The sequence below is a fragment of the Meleagris gallopavo genome, chromosome 19, assembly GCF_000146605.3.
Source record: "Meleagris gallopavo isolate NT-WF06-2002-E0010 breed Aviagen turkey brand Nicholas breeding stock chromosome 19, Turkey_5.1, whole genome shotgun sequence".
In the NCBI taxonomy this organism is placed as follows: Eukaryota; Metazoa; Chordata; class Aves; order Galliformes; family Phasianidae; genus Meleagris; species Meleagris gallopavo.
This window is the reverse complement of record NC_015029.2, coordinates 1019924-1042989: the sequence shown is the minus strand read 5'-3', so window position 1 is coordinate 1042989 and position 23066 is coordinate 1019924. Positions and strand designations below refer to the sequence as shown.

The 23066-nt window shown below is 46.5% G+C and overlaps 1 protein-coding gene across 9 annotated transcripts in view; it reads left to right on the top strand.

Moving 5' to 3' along the window:
- The window catches only part of ZNF618 (zinc finger protein 618), a 128367-nt gene that overhangs the window by 19571 nt on the left and 85730 nt on the right, over nucleotides 1–23066 (top strand). The window contains exon 1 of one of the 9 annotated variants that reach the window (XM_010720721.3): nucleotides 18811–18965. The exons of the other annotated variants lie outside the window; for them this stretch is intronic. The gene's annotated coding sequence lies outside the window, so the exon portion shown is untranslated. Of the gene's footprint in view, nucleotides 1–18810; nucleotides 18966–23066 lie in introns of those variants that run through there. 9 annotated transcript variants of the gene reach the window in all.

Sequence of the window (23066 nt, the reverse complement as noted above, 5' to 3'; positions counted from 1 at the left end):
ATTATATCTGCTGCCCTTTCCATGCATCGCTTAATAAACTCACCATCAGTAAACCATTTCGATTTTTTTACAGTCAGATTTGCTATCATAGAATTATTAAGGCTGGAAAAGATGTCTGAGATCATTGGTCCAGCCATCGACCCATGCTGACCATGCCCACTGAGCCATGTCACTCCACGGAGGTTTCCTGCTATGGAACTAGCCTCTATGACTGAGTCCATTGGAGTTTTAGCTTTTTTGAAAAGATTTTGTTGAGGTGACAGACTTTTTTCCAGCTCTGCGTTTTGGTGTTACGAAGCATTCCTTGATACTCATCGAATTTGGCAGCACATTTCTGCATGTAATGTCTTTTTAGATTGCAATCTTTGAGAACAGGCATGATTTCCTTGCAAACGAAGCATAGTGCCATGTTATTTTGTCTTGACAAACAAGCACTCACCTGTCCATTTTTTGCTGAAAGCCTTTTGTCGAGGATTTTTCTTTTTTTTGGCTTTTGTTTTTCTTTTGAGAGACACCACAAGGTGGGTTGAAATGCTGCTGTCTGCAGTCACTGCGTTCTGCTCAACAAGGGGCACGGGCATGTTGCCATGTGCCACACGTGGGTTTTGATACGACTGAGTGCGATGGGCACGAGAGGAAGAGTCAGCACTGCCCTGTGCCCTTCCCGTGCCCTGATTTCAGCCCAGGCAGTGCCAGTCCAACACTGATGTTTGGTTGTTGCTGAGAGGAGTACCCGGCTGGCTTCTTGGCTATCCTAAAACTTGCTGGGAGCAGTACAGGGATGCTCTGCTCGATGGCTTACTGCCATTGGAAGTAGAATTTCCTCATCTGGTGCTCAGAAGCTCTGCAGATAAATGCTGCGTAGAGCTAGAAGTGAAATACATAAAAACAAAACACAGGTTAAATATTTGGCTTGCAAATATGTAGGAAATGTGGCAGCTTTGTGGTGGTTGTGGGTACGGTGTTGGAGTGCGTGCGGATTGTGTGGGCAGGTGCAGCTTCCCTCTCTATCAGCTAATTTTGGTTGGATTTGTTGTAAAGTTTCTCAGAATCACTTCTACAGGCTCCTCCTGGAGCTGGAGGTCCTCAGAGCTGTGGGTGCCAGGTAGTGGGACCAGTCCGTGATCTTCAGCAGCGTCTGCCACTTACCTCAAAGATGTGGAAGGTATTCAGAGGAAAGCAAATGTGCTCACCCCGCAGGGGGTTACTGGGTCGGGAGTCATGCTTTTCATTCAGATTCTGCATATTGCTGGAGGAAATAGTCGTCGTGCTGCCTTTGCAAAGCCGTGGATTAGAGCCTTAAAACCAGAAGCAGTTGATCTGGCACTTTACGTGCCAAGTAGTGTGTGCTGTGTTGGCCAGCACGGTTTGGTGCCTGGTCAGTGTGTTTGGCTGCCAGGCCACCTCTGCAAGTGCCATCGCCTGCTGTTCCTGGAAGGGTTCCATCACAGCTGGCTGTAAAAGCCCTACAGCTGCGTCATGTGGCTGAATTGAGGCTATCCCCAGTTAACCTGGTTAATTACCGTAACGGGTAGGGAAGCGTCACTTCTGCTTCAAGCAGTTACTGTGCTGGGGTGGCTGGGAGCCCGGGCTCTGGACCTTGGTGTAGAGCAGGAGAGAGTTGGGCGGATGGTTGGGCACAGAGCGAGCGCCAGACCCTTGTGTAACATAGGGATGCCAGGACGGGCTTTGGGGTCTGGGACATCAGTGTATTTTTGCCAAATTTGGTAGAATCAGGAAGCTGTGGCAGCCCTTTGATGCTTCTGCTTGTTGAGTTTGTGGTTCTGTGCCTGACCTCATCATCTGACTGTGTTACTGGCCACATGGGAGTACTTCAGGAAATTCTTCTATTTTTTTATTTTTTCAGAGAGAAAGCCAACAGCAGACCCCAAGGACCAGTAACTGGTTGTGTATCATAGTTGCTTGTGTGTCTGCCTTAATGCTCTTTGGATAGCGCTTTCCATCACCAAGTTTGTCACCTGGATCTCTCCATCCTGGAACATCCTCCTCAGCTTTGGACGTCAACCAAACGACCCTGTTTTCATTCAATGATAACTGAAGTAGCAAAGGGTGGTTTGGAAGGCTCTTGATATTTTTCCTTTTAGTGGCCAGGTCGTGCCTGTTGGCTTTTTGATATTTTGACTGCCCAGGAGTGGATGACTCTTGGCACTTAGCTTCTTGAAAATGAAGGAATGATTTTATGAATAAACGGCAAGACTGAAATTCAGAAGACAAGTGTCTGGTTCTCACAAAATCATTTTCTGTTGCTCTGGACAAATTGTATAATGTCTTAGTTTTCCCAGCATAAGATCTTCAGAAAAATGACTTCATCACCTCGCATCAAAATTGTCAGCATTAAGTAGAGTTTGTGAGATGTTGGAGTGTTGTAGACATTCTGGTGTTTCCCATAGGTTTGAATGATGATGGTAATTCAGTGAGGTCTGTTGAGCCTCTGGAGCCTTCTTGCTATAGAAGTTACCTTCGTTTGCATGGTCTTTGTCCTCGGTAGGTGCAGAAAAATACCTCCTTGTAGCTTCAGGACAGCTCTGTCCTTATAAACTTAACCACAGAAGTTGGAAAAGGCAGCTGAGATCTTCAAGTCCATCCACCAACCCATCCCCACTGACCACATCCCTCAGTGCCACATCTCCCCTCTTCTTGAGCACCTCCACGGGTGGTGACTCCACCACTCTCTGGGCAACCTGTGCTGATGCATCGGTACTCTAAGAAATGTTTGCTCATATCCAACCTGAACGTCCCCTGACATAACTTGAGGCCATTTCCCCTCATCCTATGATGGGGGGCCAAATGAGTCCTGGGCTGTAGATCAGCAACCAGTCAGACACGGACCAAAGAGGTTTAGCAGAGAGGCCAAGGATTTCGGTGCACGCAGCAATCAGCTGCTGCAGCGTTTTAAAGGTGGTTGTTACGAGGTCAGAGCCGAGGTACCCAAACAATAAGCATTGAATGAACCCCTCTCAGCACCTGGAGCGCATTGCGCTTGCTCTGTGGACAAACTCAGTCCTTTTGCTTTCAGTCTGCCATCTCTCAGTGCCATTGAATTTGCTTCCAAACTAACAATACAAGAGAAAAAAAAAAAGTTGCTTCTATTTTGTTTTTCTGAGCACTGACAATAGGCTTTGGAAAAGTCCGGTTTCCTTTCCGAGGAGGTCGCCATGGCTACTCTCCGTGTTACAGCCGTGCTGGCTAATGCAGCAGAAACAGATTTGGCTTTTCCTTTTGGATGTAATGAATAGCAAACTGCTGCGTATTCATTAAGAAAAGCAACTTGCAGAGGTTAAGTGTTTCATTTCTGGAGCTGCCTTCTAGGGTAGTAATAAAAAATAAATTGGGCGACCAAGGAGGAAAAGGGGTTTATAAGATAGAAAGTGGGAAGAAAATAATTGCTGCTTTGTTCCTTCTTTCTTTCCTGGGTTCTACAAGTGTAACTTCAGATCCTTGAGACCAAACTATGCAGATTTTTGTTAGATATGATCAAATTTTCTGGAGAATGAGCTTTGTTTTTTGAGAGGAACCCATCTGAGCAACTCAGCAGAAGTTCTTGGAAGGTTCTTGGACTGCAGTCATCCAGACCAGGAAAGATGGAGGGAAGTGAGATGTTGCAGCTCTCAGAGCATCATCTGGAGCTCCTCTGGATCTTCCAGCCTCAGCCTCCTCCACAGCCCAGGGCAGCAGCTCCAGAGTCAAACCCATGGATTTTGTTTGGCCTTAAGCTTAATGTAGAAAAAGTACATAACTCTGGTTTTAAGACTCTGGAAATGGTATTAATCAAGATCAGATTAATCTAAGATCAGATAGTCATGTCCACAGTCAGTGAGGGGGATGGACATGTTCCTTACACCTGAAGGATGCAAGAAGTCAGGTGCTTGCTGTGCCTTTTTCTCTTCCAGTTTCCCATTAGTGCCTACAAAAGGGCAAGAGAAATGGGAATGGCACAAAGCACTGATGTCACAAGTGGTATCAGAACATCCTCCAGCCCTGTGCTTCTCCTTCCCGGTCCATGCAGGCAATGGGGTCCCTCTGGTTTCCTGCACAAGCAGTTTCCAGCCACTGTTCCAGGGCTGCCCATCTGCTGCTGGTTGCTTTTGTTCTGGTTGTACAACTCTCTGTTTGGCTACATGAAAATGCATCTTGTTTAAATGAGTCCAGCACACCCATTGATCCAGATGGCATTGTATTCGAGACCTATCCTCTTTAATTATGTGCAACTAATTTTTAATTTTATGTTCTCTGCAAATGTGACTGGGAATGATTTTCTGGCTGCTTGTAAATTGCTGATAGATACCAACCCCTTTCAGGGACTGCTTTCTTGTGAAAGAAATAAGGATTCCCTGTTAGAGTTTGTTTTCAATAGTTATAAAATTGCCAGTTTTTAATGCACTTAGTATGTGTTTACTTTGATTTCTGTTCTAGGGCTGATTCTTTTGAATCAACATCTTGTGCAATAGCGAGCACTGCGGAAGGCTGCCTTTTGCTAAAATAGTTATCTTTGTCAACCAAAGCCATAAATCTTATCAGGATGTAATACCAAGTCTGTTTGACAAGGCTGGTTTTCTTTTTTCTCTGCCGTAAGAAGACACACAAGATGAACATCTCGTTAAGGTGTTTTCAGCCAGGTTGGCACAGGGTACTCACACCTTCAGAAGAATAATTTTGAATCCTTTATCAACATTGTTCTGTCTGACGTGTTCATTGTATGTGCTGCAGGCATGAGATTTGAAGGAGGAACTGCTGTGGTGCCTCCAAACCACTCTTTGCTCTGGCAGCATCACACATTAACTACCAGTTCCTCTTATCTGTTTTTTCCCTTCTTTTTTTGTTAGAAGGGGGTGTGCTACATGAGTCTTGTAGAGCCAGACTGAGCTTTGAGCTGTTCAGAAGCTTCATCCGTGTTGAAAGTCCATGTTATCACTTCCATGGGATCAGACCTGTCACCTTTTGGTGTAGCAGAGTATCAGGGATGTCCACCAACAACCAGTCCTTATGGAAGAGTCTAAAAAGGGGGTGACAAAGGGGGTGACAAGGAGGAGCTGGCAGCATGGGAACAGCCCACAGAGGCTGCAGGGATGGTGTCCTTCTGCCTTGCTTGTGGTCACAGCTGTGTCTGCAGAGGGAGCAGCCCTGACTGCGTGTGTGAGATGCCTGGCCAAGGGGTTGCTGTGCAGAGCACTCCTGAGTTGGGTTGGGTTGAAAGTGATGTAAGTTTTAGGTTTCTTCATGGCTTCTGACTCGATCTGGGTTTTTAGGATATGTGTAACTGATCCAGAATGCCGCTCTACCACTTCATGGAAGGTATGGGACGTGTAGGGTCGGCTCCATGCCTCCTCCCTGTAGCAACCGAGGAGCTTGGTGCTGGGGTTTGGTGGCCAGCAATAGGTTACCTCCTCCAGGATGGCTGCCTGTGCCCATCTGTTGCAGGGATGTGAAAGTCATCAAATCTGCCTTCCTACTGAGTTTTTGCACCTTAGCACTGGTATTTAGGAGTCAGTGGGGTCTCTGGGCAGAACTCAGTGTTTTTTTGGTGAAGAGTGTGATTAGTTGTTCCTGAGCAGCTGATGTGTCCTCAGTGCGACTGTAGCAGAGCATCTCCATTGCTGGACCAGCAGCCTTCCTACAGGAAGTTCTGTTAGACGAGAGCTGTGTGTGCTATGGAGCATCATTAAGCCGCTCAGTGAGCTTTTCCAAAAACCCTTGAAGTCAGTTGGAAGACTCGAAAAGCTGAAGACTTCAGTTGGGATTTGGAGGGGAGTAAGAGTTTCTGAGTATGGGGTAGCAGCACTGGGGAGTGCTGGAGGTAGTCAGATGTATGTGTGTCTTCCCCAGGCTCTGGGGAAAGGGGCTGTGAAAATAGAGAGGATGGGCTGTGAAGGTGGCGGTGGAGGTGGATGGAAGTTGATAAAGAAGCTGGAATATGTAATGCTAGGAGTAGATGGACCTTAGCTATGCTTTTTGCCTCTGTTGACATCATGCTCCTTACTTAACACATTTCAGGTATTTTTCCAGTGGTGTTTTAGGCGTGTGTTATGTGACACATTTTTAGTGATTGGACAACGGAAGAGTTGGACGATGTGGCTGTGCTGTGTGTTTGCAGCATGCTATGGGAGAGCTCGCATGTTGGAGCAGCATGCTGGATCCCACAAGCAGTGGATCCTATCCCATTCAGGAAACCCCACTGATGCAGTGCCAGGAGTCAGTCCAGGGATTGATTCGTAGATGTAAGTAGGGCCCTAAGGCAGCAATGAGCTTGGCTGCGGGGTTCTCTGCCTAAGAACAAGCCAGTTTGTGTGGAGGCCTGTGAACAAGCATTTCTTTTTTAGGCATAGGGTTGGGACGTGTTATTGCCTTTATTTGGGGGTCAAATGAAGCTTGGTGGTGAATCAGTCCCTTTAAAACGACACACAGAGCTGTAGATATGGAGCCTACTGCTGGAAGCTGGTGATAAGTTAAGAGCATCAGAATTCTAAAACATCTTTATTTGGATGCTGAAAGCTTCCGTGGTTAATGTAGATTGGGTATAAAGGTTTTTATTAAAGAGAGAAACCCCTGTAGTTCAGGGTAAAAGCCATCCACCAGCTGATCAAATTAAGCAGAAGCATCCTCATGCACGGGCTGGTCTGTAATTGCTCACTTCACGATTTCTTCTCCTCTCTTTCCCTTTCAGCTGATTGTGGCACTGCCAGTCAGGGCATCAGTTCTGTTGCTGTGATTCATCCCAACAATTGGTTTGTGCTGAGGGGCAGAGTCTCAGGAGGTGGATTCTGGTGATGCTTTCAAGATAATTGACTCACAGGCTGGAGAGACAGAACAAAAGGATGGGAGTTTGGGTCTGCAGAAGCGAAAAGGAATGCTTGACTTAAGAAGTACTGCAGGAACCTGGAATAAGCTAACACAAAACCCTAGTAGGAGAAAAACTCTTGTGATTCTCAAGAAAGACCAACGGATGAGAGTGCGTCTGTATCAAGCAGAGAGCTGTCTGTGCTGGAATTACTGTTGTGCTCTTTGGGATGTTGCTGAAGAGCAGGGCTGGTTGGAGAGTAGGTAGGAGAAAGACTGGAGAAGGCTTTGGAATTGGTCTTAAAGCAATTTCTGATGAGTGAGGGTGCTCAGTGGTTCCCAGGCTGGTGGCCATGGTGTGCACATCCTGCCCACGCAGGTTGGAGATCTGTGCAGATGCTGGCAGTGTTGCTCATCCCAGAGTTGTGAGCAATGCTTTGCCATATTCAATTTTTACGTTACTAAAATGAATATCACGGGCTTCTTAATAGTCATAGGAGCATAAAAATCTCAGTGTATCACAATTCATCATCCTGTAAAAATTGAATTTTTGTTGAATTATGACTTACTGCTATAGTGCTGTGGAAAAGCTCTTATTATTCATAACTATAAATACAATGATGTTGAGATTTAACTGGTGCCTGAAGGCTTTATGCTGTACCTTCATATTGACAAAGCAAACAGTCTTATGGATTGGTGTAGGTTTATGGGACCGGAGGCAACTGAGCGCTTCCATGCTGTTGGAAGCAGGCATCCGTTTCAGTGTGTGGCTGCTTGGTTTTGTGCCATTTTGGTCCTTTAGGACTGAGATAGAAAAAGCCCCAACATAAAATGATACATAAAATCCATATTGGGTTGCTGCTTGTCCTCTCGGGTACCCGCTTGGTTTGGCTGCTGGAGGGCACAGTCCCCAGCTTTGAGGCTGGCCCCAGCTTGGGTTTGTGAGAGCAGAGCCTGTGTAGACTGAAGGACAAGGAGGAGGAGCTGGAGCATGAAAAGGACTGACAGAAACCATCTGAATCACCAATGTCTTTATCTTAATCGGCCAAAGCAGCGATTGGACCTTAATTAAGGCAGCTTTCCCTGACAAGGATCTCACTTGCTCTCTTTGCCGTTGGGTGGACGTCGACCAATAGCTCCATGTTCATTCTCATCCCTGTTGGGTGTTTAAGCAGACATTGACCCATACGTGCGAGCTGGTGGGGACAGACTTGACTGGGTAAAAGTTGGCTTGGGTTCACATTTTGCTTTGCAAAGCATCTATTTTGGGCTTGAAATGTGGAAAAGTCCCATAATTTGGTGCTCAGCCGAGGCTGAGTTCGAGCTGTTCAAATGGATTTTGCTGTAACAAAAAAGAGAAGTGAGTTAATAGTTTACAAGAAATATTTAACATATGGAAATAATTTTTAAAATTGTGATTGGGTAAATTTGGTCTCTTGGGATGAGGTGGGAGCGATTCTGATTGGATTTCGTGCAGATTTTTTTGCCGAAGTTATAATTAGAAATTTGCACATAGCAGAAGAAGTATTGCTGTTGGATGTGGGTTATCGTGGATGTTACATTGTTTGGAGTTTTGTTTGTTTTATGGTCCCTTTTCTTAATATAGCGAATGGGCCTTGCAGAAGTTTGGCAGTGGTGTGTTTAACTTTTGCCTTAGTTTAGACATTCAGTATTTTTGTTACAAAATAATGTTGTGCTTTTGTTTTGTTTTGTTTTGTTTTTTAACAAAAATTTAATGATCTCTTGAGAACCAAAATTCTGTATTTGAAAAATTGCAAAGCCTCCATTTTGGGCTTTCTTCCACTGAAAACAAGGCAACAAATTCAGTGATTTCACAGCAGTGGTGCTTTGTACTGTGTTTCAAAACTTATTTCCATGTTGGCGTACACAGCGATATGGAGAAGTATTTCAAAACTGAAGCCTGCCTGCCCTATGGCAGGTCAAAGAACTCAGTAACTGCTCTAGGATGTGTTGTGGTGCTGCAAGTGAAGGTGTCTGCTGTTCGTGTTATTTAAAAATATTGCCAGGTGTGCTGGGAAGAAAGAAGGGGATGGATTCTTTAGCAGGGTCTGCTGTGATAGCGCAAGGGCAGATGGTTTCAGACTATGAGGGGAGATGCAGATCGGATATAAGGAAGAAGTTGTTTACACTCAGGGCAGTGAGGCACTGCACAGGTTGCACAGAGAGGCGGTGATGCCCCATCCCTGCAGACAGCCAAGGTCAGGCTGCTGGGGCTGTGAGCACTGCTGGAGCTGTGGGTGTCCCTGTGCACTGCAGGGAGTGGGACCTGATGGTCATTAGAGGTCCCTTCCGACTCAGATGATTCTATGATTCTGTGACCCATGAAATAGGTTCTGTTCCCAGGAGCTGTGGTGGTAGCCGGAGTGCTGGGATGGTGTTTGCAGGAGACTGAGGGTGATTCCAATGGAGGAGCAAGAATTCCTCCCTTCCTTTTTGCAGAAATGTTGGATTTTTGCACTGAAATTACTGGTGTGGGAACTGAAGTCCTTCCCATTACGGGTTTTTTCTTCTAGTGAAAACTTTGGGAGCTGCTGGGTTGTGGCTCCTGTCTGCTGCATGGGTTGCATGCTGCCCATGCTGCCCTGCAGACCAGAGGTGGCTGTGGCAGCGCCATGCCACCATGCTGCGGAACAGAAGGATGTGGGGTGTTCCTCTGCCTGCTCACTGGTGAACATTAATTTGAGAGAAAACAGGAAAAACTGGTTCAGCACACTTGGGAAACTTCAAAATGAGAGAACAAATGTCCCATTACCCCTTTAAGGGAGCCTGGAGCAGGGACCCCTCTTGTAAAAGGATAAAGCAAAAGAAGCAGTGCTGCTGCTCAAAGCCTAGGGCTTGCTCCTTGTTCCTAGTGATTATTTTTTCGTTAAAAACAGATGGCTTTCTAATGCAGAGGATGCACCGACCTCAGAGGGAATCGCAGAATCGTTAATGCTGGAAAAGACCTACCATGCCCACTAACCATGTCCCTCAGTGCCACATCTCCCTTTTCCTGAGCACCACTTCCCTGGGAGCAGGATCTGGCCCAGCAGTGCTGTGTGGGTACAGCTGGCAGTGCAGGAAGAATGATGGTTGGCTACATCAATACCAAATGAAAGGAAGATTTCAGCTTGCATCTTTTAATGCTGGAAACAGACAGCATGTTTATGGAGTGGGTTTTTTTGCATGTTGATTTGGGCTTTTCCACAGTAACAGGCACTGTATCACTCTATTGAGCCTCTCCAAGCAGTCAGGTTCCTCCTGCTGTTCTTTCACGTAACTTTCTCCAGCCAGGCAGATGTGTGCTCAGCACCCGCTGGCCTCTCTGGTTAATGATTGCTGGTGCAGGCAGGAAGCCAGGCGTCAGGTCACAGCCAGCTGGGAGTGCCTGGGGCCAGCTCTGAGCCTGGACAAGTTGGGAGACCATGCATTTGGGATCAGCCATGTCCCTACCAGAACAGGGGCAGAGGGCTGCCGGCCTTTGCTGATGTTGAGCTTGAACAAGAAGGGGACTGGGGAAATGTTACCTGTTTTGGTAGGCTGCCCCTCAGCATTGGGCGATGGCAGCTCCCCAGGGCACTGATGCATGGGCACTCAGCTGGAGGAAAAATGGGAGCGTGCCTCAACTGGCAGTATCTAATCTAAAGAGGAGTTCACTGATTGCAAGTCTGCTTCCCACAAGAGAGAGAAACTTTGGCTAGGTCTTTTCTACTTCTTTTAATGGTATCACTACAGAGACACCTGTAGTTACCTCCTCCTCATAAATCCATGCCCATCTGTGGGATCCCGCTGGGTGCTGCTGAGATGTGCAGTGGGGACCCAGCGTGTTGCAGGGCTGGAGCTGAGCCCACGCAGCGTCATCACTGACTTAAATGAAATTCACCAAAGGTGGTTTAACTTTTATCGATTTACCAACAAACCAGTTATTTCAGAAATGAGTGGCTGCTGCTGTTGGTCATTTCTAGATGACCATTTGGCTCTGCATCACACGGTTTAATGATTGCATACTTTGTGCTGGTTAAATAGTGCTCAATGAGGAAACAGGGGAAAACCACACTGGGATAATCTAAGAAAAACAAGGATTATAAAAATGGCTCTGAGGCACTGACTGCTGGAAGCAAAACCTATTTTGTGGATTTGTTGCTGCACCTTTGCTTCAAAAAAAGTTGGAGCAGTTGTTGCACTTGTTTTCTCAGCAGATGGGCTACTCCATTGCAGGCACGTTTGCCAGTCTGGAAAGTAATTATGTCACTTGGCCCTGTTGATTTGTACTCCTATTCATGTGTGCTTAACTACTACTACCTTTGGAAGGAGATGAGTTCCTACTACCTTGGGAGATGAGTTCCCCTTTAAAACCGAAGAATAAAAAGAAAACCAAGCCCATGACACACCAGAGGAACATTTAAGAGAAGAAAAAATGCCATTTCCCTTTGAAACGTTTCAAAAACAGTTGTAAGGTGACCTTGAAATTCAGGGTTTTGGTGCCAATCCAAGAAGAAATTTAAGATAATAATTTTTAAAATCTTGTGGTTTTATCTCTACAGTCCTTTTTATAGAATTAGTGGCTGTGGGGAATTCTCCTTGCATAGGTCAAGAAATTATCTGTTAAGGTTTTAGTTAATTATCCTCTAGTTTTAATAGATAGTGGTGCAATCCATGGTGTGGGCATTTGTGTGCTGCCAGTGAGGGCTGTGCGGAGTTCTGCTGTAGTAAAGAGCACTTAGGGATGTTCCAGAATGGTGAAAACTGATGGAACAGGGAGAGGGACCTCTCTGCTCCCCATTGGAGAGCACACAGTTGTCCTCAGAACAGCTTCGCTCTTGGAACTCGGGTGTCAGCCTATCCATTGAAACCTGGGTGCCGTAACTGATGAAGTGAAGCCTACAGTGGCTTGTTGCAGTAGTTTTTACTAAGCCTTAGATAGGAACTACAAAAAACACCACATGCAAAGGTCCCAAATGGTACTTAGAAATTTTTAAATTGTTATTAATTATTGAATTGATCTATTTTGTGAATGTGAGGGACTGAAGGCTTTCCCCAGCTTGATGTAGCCCAGCAGTGGGCTGGGGCTGCAGCCACCTGCAGTGGCTGCTGTTGTGTGGCTCTGCCAGCTGTTGGGCTTGGGTTTGGCTGGAGCCATGTATTTGATTCCTTCTCTGCTTCCTCATTGTTCAGACAGCTTTTGCTTTACTTTTCCTGGAAATAAGATTTGAAAGGCCACAGACTAGTGGTGCTTTTATATTTATTTCCCAGTTCTGTTTGAAAAATCAGCAAGCAGGAGTTGATGGTGACTCCACAAGGTGACCGGGCACATGACTCACTCATGATGCATTATTTTTTCTTCATTTCATCAAAAAGGAAAAAAAACCCACAACACAAACAACCCTGAAAAGGCCTCTCTTTTGAGTAGCCATGCTCCTTCTGCCCCTTGTTGCACACTGTGCCTCTGTGCCGCTTTGCCAACCCTGCAAAGCATGCGAGCTGCTCAGCTGAGCTGTGTGTGACCGGGGTCACTGTGTCACTGTCTGCAGCACTGATGGGCCAGGTGGCACTGGTGGGCCTGGCAGGATTGATTGACACCAGAGTTGGTACTGGCCTGTCTTGTTTAACATCCTTATTGATGATCTGGGTGAGAGAATTGAGTAATCTTGAGTAAGTTCACAGATAGCACCACACTGGGAGAAAGTGTTAATCTGCCTGAGGATAGGAAGGGCCTGCAGAGAGGTCTGGACAGGCTGATCAATGGGCTAAAGCCAACAGGATGAGCTTCAACAAGACTGAGTGCCAAGTGCTGCACTTTGGTCACAACAGCCTCATGCAGCGCTACAGGACTGGAGCATGAGAAGGATGCTGGCACTGCCAAAATCCACCCATGGAACCCCATCCACTGGGTGCCCCAGAGGTGCCCAAAGCCAAGCAAGTGACAGCAGGTGGAGGTGACACCAGGTCAAGGTGAAGCCCTATTGCTCACAACAGACAAACTCACTGCTGTTTTCTGTTGCTGACCATCTTCCATTGACAATGAAGTAACCCACAAATGTGCTTTGGGTGCTCCACGGTCCCCTCACCCTGTGACGGCAGCTCCCTGCCATCACCTTCTTCTCTATTGCCAGCCATGGGATCAGGCTCGGCCAGCACGGGCTCATGAAATGCAGGGCCAGAGTGGCTGGCAAGCTGCACGGAGGAAAAGGCTCCGTGGGTGCGAGCTGACAGCCGGCAGCAGACGAGCCAGCAGTGTGCCCAGGTGGCCAGGAAGGCCCACGGCATCCTGCCTCGTGTCAGCAGCAGTGCAGCCAGCAGGAGCAGGAGGGGGATCGTCCCTCTGTACGGCACTGGTGGGGCCGCACCTCAGCGCTGTGCTCAGTGCTGGGCCCTCACTGCAGTGCGGACACGGAGGCCCTGGAGCGGTGCGGAGATGGGCCTGGAGCTGTGAGGGTCTGGAGCACAAGTGTGATGGGGAGCGGCTGAGGGAGCTGGGATGGGTCAGCGTGGGAAGGGGAGCTCAGGGGGGAGCTCAGCGCTCTCTACAGCTCCTGAAAGGAGGTTGTGGTGAGTGGAGTTGGTGTCTGCTGCCAGGTAATAGCAGGTGATGGCCTCACATTGTGCCAGGAGAGGTTCAGATTGGATATTAGGAAAATTTTCTTCTCATAAAGAGCAGTTGGGCACTGGCCCAGGCTGCCCAAGGAGTGGTGGAGTCACCGTCCCTGGAGGTGTTCAAGCAGAGGGTGGCTGCAACCCTCTTAGAGGTCTTTTCCAACCTTAAAGGTTCTGTGATTTGTAATTCTATGATTGCTGACGAAGTGGCACTGATAGACCCGGTGACAGTGGTGGGCCTGGTGGCAGTGACAGCCCTACTGTGGTGGCTGTGAGCTGGCTGTGCTGAGCCGAGGCCCTGAGCAGCAGCAGGGCTGGCTGTCGCTGGTGCAGGCCCAGTCTGTTGCAGTAAATAATAACAATAATGCTTCGTTCATCGCCCAGGGAGTGTAGGCCGTGACTGACAGGCATTTTGCTCGTCATTAATAACTCCACTTAATCGCAAAACAAGACTTTTCCTGTGGTGTATCTGTGAAACAATGCAAAACAAAACAGCCTCTCTTCCTTCAGTATCTCTGCAGCACCACCCCCTCCCAAGTAAACAAAAAAATCCCAATTCCTCCTCTCCTCTGACGAACAATGACTCATTCAGTGTTTGGGCTTTTTTTCTTCTTTACTGTTTTCTTTGTAATTACTATTATTTTTATATTTTGGCCTTTGCTTCCGTCAGTGGCCGCCTTGCAGCAGTGCTGGCGGTGCAGATTGCCTCACTCTTACGAGCCCCCGTTTTCAGCTGTTTATAACTCTGCCAAACTTTGAGTGTTTGGGCTGAAATGTTCCAAGCCAGGTGTCTGCCTAAGCGAGGGAACACGCTTGGAGAAGTTGCAGCAAAACCGCCTCTGCCCACACTGATTAATGAGGTTCAGAAGAAAATGTGTTTGCCCACAGTGAACTGAAAAAAATCACTCTCTGAGGAGGGAAAGTGCGTTGTGCCAGAGCTGGGCATTTCTAGGAGTTCTTGTGCTGATATTTAGGGCTTTTTGTGGATTTTATTTGCGGCCTTCTGTCCTTCATCGTGGCTCATTGCAGTTAAGGGCCAGCAGCATCCCCATCCACTTTGCTTGTCTATGGAAAGAGGCTGAAATCAATCGACCTTTAGTGGAAAATTTGGAAAACTTTTTGTATTTGATGTGACACTGTGGAAAAATACCCTGACCTGGCTGAATTATTAACCTCGGAAAGCACTCAGGCTGCAAACCCTTGGCAGAGAGAAAGCAGTGGCCAGAGGGGCTGAGTGTGAGAAGCATCCCTTCTGTGTCCTGCCCTCACCTGGGGTTGGAGCAAAGCACCAACAGTATGGGAGAGAAGGAGAAATAAGGATACTAAGAAGCAAAACATTTCTTTATTGTCCTAAAAGTTCTAATTTTAAACTCAAAAAGTCAAGCTAGACTAATATTGCTGAATCAATGACCTGTGATCTAGCAGTGGTCCCTACCATGTTCATTCAGCTGCTAGAAATGTTCATTTTCCGCCTTTATTTTAATTATTTTCTGATAGAGACTTGAGCACTGATGTGTTGGTCCTGCAGTGGGAGCTCCAGGCTGGCAGCTCGTAGCACAGGGTGCATTCAGCCAGAGTTTTCGTGTTTTCTGACTTTGGATTTTGCAACTGTGTCACTTTTTTTTATGTGATTTTAATGAAATAGGGGTGTGGAGGTTTCCAACGTGGTGCTGTAGGGGTGGAGATTTTTGGTGCGTTGCTGGTGCCACTTGATCTTGCGTTGCAGTGGCTGTGGTTTCTCATCCTCTGCTATCCTGGCGTTTGTGAGCTGTTGATGCATCCCTTTATTCCCTCTCTCTCATGCTCTCTCTCTTTCTTTCTGCTAATTTCTAAATTCTTTCACATTTTTCTTTTCAGCCTAATGTCTGAATTCTGGTGGTTCATTAATCCCTTCAGTTTTGTTGAGTTCAAGTTGTTTGAAATCCACTTACATCTGGATAGGAAGCATTTATTCTATTACCGAATGATCCAAGGTGGTTTCTCTCCTGAAGTCCTTGATTCGTGCTTGGTAATGACAAACTTTTAACAGTGCTCTTTTCCACTGCTCCTGAGGAGGCCCTGAAAGACAGGAGTTCTGTGATTTTTGAGTAGGCCAGTCATTCATCCATCCCTCTTGCAACCACGTCAAACGCAGTCGCTTGTCAGAATTCCAGCGATTATTTGTTCGTGGGGGCCATGAAAGACTGTGGAAACAAATGCAGAAGGATCACATTTTCTTAAAGATTTGGTAATTTTATTTAAATAAGCTCTTAAGGAAGACAGCTTAGGTGAGGTGCAGGCTGTTTGAGGGCTCCTGTGGCAGTCATTTTGTGTGGGAAGCATCCCTTTGGCAGTGACCATTTTGTTTCTCTTTCTGGCTGAACTTGAAGGTAGTAGCTCTCAGTTCTGCTCACTGTATGTTTCTGAGCAGACATCATGGAGGAAGATTTGATCAATCTCTGTAGAAGTAGAATAGTGTGTGTCTTTATTGGATTTTCAAGAACGTTTTCACTTGCGGCATGGGGAAGCACTGAGGTTAATTCTAGGTCTGACAAGCCCTGGTGTTGGAGAAGCTGAGTCTGTAGTTATTGCAGGAGTCCAGCAGAAGCACTGAGACAGCAGAGATATAATCGTGGCCACAGCAGCTCTCCTTGGGAAGAGAGAATGGGTGCAGAAGGCATTCATGGCCACGAATGGAAAATCCAGTTCCTGCCTAATCCTGAGAGGTCCCTCTGCTCTGTACAGCAGTGATACACTTAGATGCTCCAGGGATGTGGTGGGACCATTGAAATGTATGGCTGGGTCTCCAGACCTCCAAAAGCATTGCGCTCTTTTCTGCTCATCAGCAGGCTTCATGCTGTGCTTTTTTTGGTCTGGCATAAAATCAGTTAAATGAGGCGGTGTAAACACGGAAAGCTTTGCAGATTTACTTAAGGGTTTCTAAATAAATACAAAAGACTGCCTGCCTTTGAGCGTGTGGGGGAGAGGAGGGGCTGGCTTGTAGGGCAAGCATCCTTCTGCGTTTGCATGTTGACACTGCTGCCATTTTTTAAACAGCAACTATCAGACCAAGGGCTCAGGGCTTGCTTCATGCTCCCCTGCCCTGCTTGGGCTCTTCTGACTGTTGTTTTTCTGCTGTGGTGGCAAGAGGTATCTCAGTTGGACTGCTGCTTGTACATTGTGCGTGTACCAGATAGCAGCCCCTATCCTGGGCCTAAGTGTGTCATGCCAATAATAGCATCAAGTTTTCAAATTGGAGGGATACTTTTTTTTTTTGGTGGTGGCGGTTAATCATTAATTAGGTCAAATTCTCCAAAATTAGACTGCTGGAGAAGGAGTGGGCCGACCGTTTGCATTTGTCACAAAACCTTGCAGTGGAAACCGATGCGGGCTGATCCCAGCTCCCCTACCCAACACACTCTGTCCCGTGCCCCAAACCCACCAGTCCCCAGAAGAGGTTCATTTTTAAAATTCCATCCATTAATATCCCGATTTCCTTTTTCCCCCCCTTTCCAAATCTTGCGTTAAACCCCTGTAGATTCTGCTTTAAGTAGGCAATTAAGCTAACAACATAATTATATCCCTTAATGCTCATTTTAACTGGTTTTAGAGAAGAAACAAAAGGGGAAAGCGGCCTCAAATATATGGAAATAAAAGCTCCGTTGTAAGGATATTTTTGATACTCGTGATGATTTGTGTGAGGTGCCCACGAGTGGCTGCAGGGAAGGCAGGAGGTCGTGGTTAAGAGCCTTTCAGGCAATGCAGGACTGCACTTTCTGAGTGTCCTTTTTCTGAACCCTCATCCGACTGCAGATTTAGGGGGATCCCATGAGGCTTCCGAGTGTGTCCACTTCGTGTTGGAGTATAGTGGCTGCATAGCTGTGGTACGAGAGCTTTCTCATTTTTTATTACCTAGGCAATTAGTCACAGGAGACCAATACAGTGAGTCCGCAAGCTGCCGCCTTGCCATATGTGTGAGCAGAAAATAGAGCGCTGCAAAATAACATTGATGGAGAATTATTGTAGTGAATCCGTGCCAATTTAGTGGAGCTGCTTTGCTCCCTGTGCAGAGGCAGATCTGGAGGGGAACAGCTGCGTAGTGCCCTCGTGGTAGCAGGCAGACTAACTTTGACTCTGTGGTTCTCTACAGAGTTTGCAACATCCACAAAAATCTGTTTGCGAGGCACAAAGCTGTGTGAAGACCCTCCAAGCCTGAAGCCAGAAAGCTGTTTCGGCATCTAGATTTTGTTGGGGAATCCAGATGTTTGGTTGGTGCTGCCTTTCTGGGATTAACTGGTGGCTCTGGAGCACTGGTAGTGCAGTTTGGACACACGGAACCGCAGATGCCCCTCTCCTTTACAGAAATACGCCTTCATTTTCACTCTCCTTTACCCACTGTAGTTCCAGTGAGGAAGTGGAGGTGTCATTCAGGTGCTGTGGGTCCTGGGACCGGTGAGGGTCCTCTCTCAGTGTGCGAGGGCTGTGATCTCGTTCTAGTGAGGAGGCCCAGCTTCTCCATATTTTATTGATCATTCAGGTGGAATTAAAATAAATATTTACTTTTCTTAAGAAAAAGAGCTATGAGGAGTAAGGTAACGCTGAAGCAGCTCTAATGCTTGGCACAGTCACCTGTATGCCAGCCTGTGTTGCTTTGATTATCTGCTCCTCTTGGCTGTAACCTATGAGCACCTTGGTTTCTGGGCTCAGGGAGCTTGTATGGGGAAATATTTAGACAACTGCTTCCTTAAGAACGTTGGTGAGACCCGCAGGATGCTTGCTCACATGCTCAGCAGTCACTGGAGGAGGTGTTGAGGGGGTTGGAAGGTCCTGCCTGCAGGTAATGCAGGCTCTCTGCAGGCACTGCCCGCAAAAGGTTTGGCTTGATGAACTGCAGCTTCTGGTAACGTGAAGAATGTGGCTTATTGTTTAATTTTCTTCATTTCATTGGTAAGTAGCCATTATTTAGTAAGATTTTTCTATTTTTTTGCTAAGTGGCCTGGTACACCAGAGTAGGAATATGAAGTTTTCCGTCTCATCCCTTACTGTGCCAAACCAGTCCATCACTGGCTGTGTTGGAGTAAAAGGAAACCATGAACAAATGTAGTGAGATGATGTTTTTTAGTACAGGTTTTTGGGGGCTATAGTTGGAAAAGGAGCATGATGATCCTCCCTCTTCATGGAGAATACCATGTAGTAGCTCACTGCCAAGTGTCTGCAGGCCCAGAGCAGATCTCTGACATGGTGTAGCTTCAGCAAACATCCGTAGCCCTACGCTTGGGTGCCTGCTCACCCATTTAGAGATGCGCTGCAGTGAGTGAGGACGTGTGGCATTTGTGAAGGCTTGGAGATGCCCCACTGAAATTGCCAGTGTGATGAAGCAGGGAAAGGCTGCAGTGAAGGTGTGTCCCTGCCTCAGTCTGTTGCTACGGGGTAATTGTGATGTTGAAGTTCTCTGCAAGGCTCTCTTGCTCTTGCGTGGGGATGTGCTTCTCTTCTGTCCCCATCTGTCTCTGGTCAACCTTCTCCTGGACTCAGGAGCACACCGTGTCCTCCTTGGAATGCAGGACAACGTGGATGCAAAGTGAATCGAAGTCAAGGTCTGTTCAGCCAGGATGTGGTTTGGGGATGCAAAGACAACCCCTGGTATTCACTGGACTTTCACACAGATGCTCTGAGCTATCACATCTTTTCTTACTTTTAATCCTGCACCTGAAAACTTATGTGCAGAAAATAATTCTTGGACTTAAATTTTCCGTATGTTCAGTGGGGTGATTGTTTGGAGATGATGTGCCATAAGACACTCCCAAAACTTTGAGTGTGCCAAGTTCCTTGTGTGTAGAACAATCTACCCAGGATAAGTAGTTGTCTGTGGGACTGCCACAGTGTAGGTGAGCATCCCTTTTTGGGGGAAGTTGCCAAAGCTGGGGTATGTGAGCTTTTCCCAGCCCAGCATCTTCTGCAGTTTGTGGCCATGGGAGGCTGCAGCAGTTGGGGAATTTCTGGGGACGTATCTGAAGGGGGTAGCAGCTCTTGGCCTATTTCTTTTTCATGCAGAGGATCACAGTTCTGTTATTGTGGGTTCATGGCTCTTTTCTGCAAAGGCCAGTCCTGAGATGGGTTTTGTCAGAGCATTTGTACTTCTTCACATCACAGCTGTGGTTTTCCAGCACTGCTCTGACGAAGCCTTTCTGGTGGCAGAGCTGTACAATTAATAGATTTTTGGTTTCCTTCAAGCACTAGCAAATTCCTTTTCAGGTTGAGCTGAAGGAAAAATGTATTGATTTTAATACTTTTTTTTTTTGAAAAATAGAAGAACAACATTTTGGGTTACATAGTGCTGGGTTGCTGCACAAAACCTGGGGCTTGTTTCCTTTAGGTTTTGAACATACTGTAGAGTTCTTGCTTTAAGAGGTAAACAGGGAGGTATTTTGCCTGTGTAAATCAGAAAATTTTACATGTCAATCTGTGTCACTTCCACTTTTTGAAAATGAGTGTGATACTCCATTGTATGAATAGTTCAGCAAAAGTGACATGAATCCATGCAGTGGTCAGCCTTGCTATCGCTATGCTTCTGGCTGAATGTAATTTCCCTGCTGCTGACATTTTCTCTCAAGTTTGCCTTGAGAGAAAATGTCTGTAGCCCAACTGGTGGCTTAAAAATGTCATTCTGGGAGTCAAGAGAAGCAAAGGTTGGTGGTACAGGGCGCCCACTCGTTCCAGACTAAACTCCAGAATTTCCCCTCTGTAATTACTGCTCTTTTTTAAGTTTGGAAAAATTCATCCAGCTCTGTGTGCCTTCCCCCTTCTTACTTTTAGATCAGTGTGGTTTGTCTTTTTTTTTTTTTTCCCTTTCCAAAGTAAAATTACCAGCATTTCATGCTATTATAAAAGCCAGTCATAGAAAATTGGGCGAGAAGATGATGGTTCATAGTTAACCATCCAGTGGTAAAGATTTGTTTAGTTTCAGCTTCTTAGCCCTTTTCTAAATGCTATGAGGGATTTTTCTTGTTGAAATAGCTTTGTTTATTTTAAGGTGTTAGGAACAGGACCATAAGGATAACATTTTTGCTTTCATACTGTGGTCCAATGTGTGTGTGCCCACCGAGGGATTTCTCATATTGCTAATTCCTGATTCTGGATACTGATTTTCTGCTTTGGATTGTCATAGACTTGACAAATACTTAATTTTCTTTACTTGCCTCAGATTTAAACTGAACGCCGTTAGTACCCTGTGTCTGGTGTGTGGTGCTGTTAATTATGGAGGGACCCAAAGCATCCTCAAAAATCTGCAAAAGAAAGAGTGAAAACGAGACTCAAATGCAGGGATTGCATGACTGCCATCCCTCTCCTGTGTGAGGAGGGAGCAGCTGCTCTGGGATGTGCACCACTGTCTGCAGGCTTAAAGGGCAAAGTTTTAGTCTTGGTAAAGCTTCTTCCAAGAAGTGCTTCATCACATCACATCCTCAGCCATGAGGTCCATGAGTCCAACCCCGGGCTCAAGTGGTTCTGGGAGGATGTTGTGCGCAGGAGTTGCTTTTATTTCTTGATTTTAATGTTTTCTAATGTTTTGGTTGGGGCTTCTTGAAGGTCACAGACTTGCATCAGAGATGAGCAGGATGGTCTGTGTGGGTCTCCGTCCTTTCCACACTGAGCAACAGCAACTAGGCTTTGGGGTTTCATGAGCAGTGGAGGAGTTACCAGCACAGAGGTGTTTTTCCTCTGGATGTGGGCTCGGCTCCCTCTTTGCCAGCACCATTATCAAAGCTCAGAAAGCAGTACCTGCATGCATCAGTACAGCTGCTGGAGAGGAGCTCTGAAGGGAAGGACCTGAGTGGTCAGCAGGGTGACCATGAGGCAGCAGCGTGCCCTGGTAGCCAAGAATGCCAATGGTATCCCAAGGGTGCATTGCACAGAGCCTGGCCAGCAGGGTGGGAGAGGTGATCCCCCCACACTGCTCTGCACTGGGGAGGGCACCGCTGGAGCACTGTGTGCAGTGCTGGGCTCCCCAGCTCCAGGCAGAGCAAACTGCTGCACAGAGCCCAGCGCAGGGTGCAGAGATGGTGGGGCCTGGAGCAGCTCCTGATGGGGAAAGGCTGAGAGCCCCAGGGCTGTTCAGCTGCGGGAGGGAAGGGGAGAGGGGATCTGATCAATGATTGTCAGTATTTAACGGGTGGGAGTCAAGTGGATGGGGCCAGGCTCTGCTGAGTCGTGCCCAGCAACAGGACGAGGGGAGATGGGCACAAACTGGAGCACAGGAAGTTCCATACAAACATGAAGAAAAACTTTTTTTACTTTGAGGGTGACGGAACTAGGCAGATGGACCCAGAGTCCTTGCCATGGAGCTCATAGAGAGCATCCAAAGAAGGGCTGTGGAGATGAGGAAAGGGTCTGGAGGGCATGGACTGCCAGGTTTTGGTCGGCCCAGAGAAGAGGAGGCTGAGAGGAGGCCTCATGTCCTGCAGCTCCTCAGGGCCCTCAGCTCCTCAGGGCCCTCAGCTCCTCAGGGCCTGTGCTTCCTGCTGTGCAGAGGCTGGATGGCTGCTGGCATCCATGTCAGCAATGGCCGCTCCATCAGTTGCAGCATTTGAAAGCATTCCTACGCACAGCCAAGAGATGTGCCTCTGCTCATGTGTGGCAAAGAAAACGTGTTTAACAGAGCTTTTGTAGTAAGATGTGTGGGATTCCGTGTAGAAATAAGTCCTATTTTAATTTTCCCTTCACGTGAGCTTGTCTCGTGCAAGATAGGTTTGTTTTATCAACTTGGAGAAGTGCCTGTAACAGGATTTTGTAAGAATTGATTTCCTGCGAGTTTCCTGTGAAATTGGAAACCTGGAGAAATGGGTGGATTTCTGAAATTCTATTGTGTGGGTTTTCTCCTTTCTTTTTTTTTCCCCGAGTAAAAAAATAACAGTGCCCTCCTCCCCCCCGAGCTTTCATTCCGCATACATTTATTCCTTAAAAATATTTCCAGCTGTTTCTTTTTCTGGGAAACTCATACCATCTGTAAACAAGTGCCTGATTCAGATAATTCTGTTATTTTGCCTGGTCACTCTTATTTTCCAGCTTTTAATAATGCGAGAGTTGAGGAGCAATCAGTAATGGTTTTTCTCCTCTTCACCCTCAATTTGATTATTTTTCTCATAAAGAGTGGAGTAAGGAGAGCGCCAAGCAACAGGAGATGGGAAAAATATTTTGATTACTTTTCGGTTGCTTATAATCAAGGAGTAACTCTTCTAATCCAGGCCAATTTACTGCATTGATTTAATTCATGATTTTAATTTCATGACTTTTCTGAAAAAAAATAAAAATAAAAACATAAAGAATAAAAAAAATGAAACCACCCAAACCGCAAAAGACAAAACCAGCAGCTCAGCGAGGTGTGTTGGGTTGAAGCTTTTTAATACTTGTTTGCACAGTTGTAGTTTTAGGTTAAAATTTATTTAATGTTCCCTTTCTTCTGTCTACCTTTGCCAGAATATGCTACTTGAATTTCCCTGCGCTGCCACAAGAGAAAAATTGAAATTCAAAGCACAGATTCTACCAGTGCTTTCAGCGAGTTCATAAAATTACTCATATGAATATTCCCTTGACTCAAAGGCAACTGCTTGCAGTCCTTAAACCTGTCTGGGACTACCTGAAGTACTGGGAGCCCAAACAAATGGTAGATGATGTGGAAATCCTGGGTGCTTCAAAGGCTT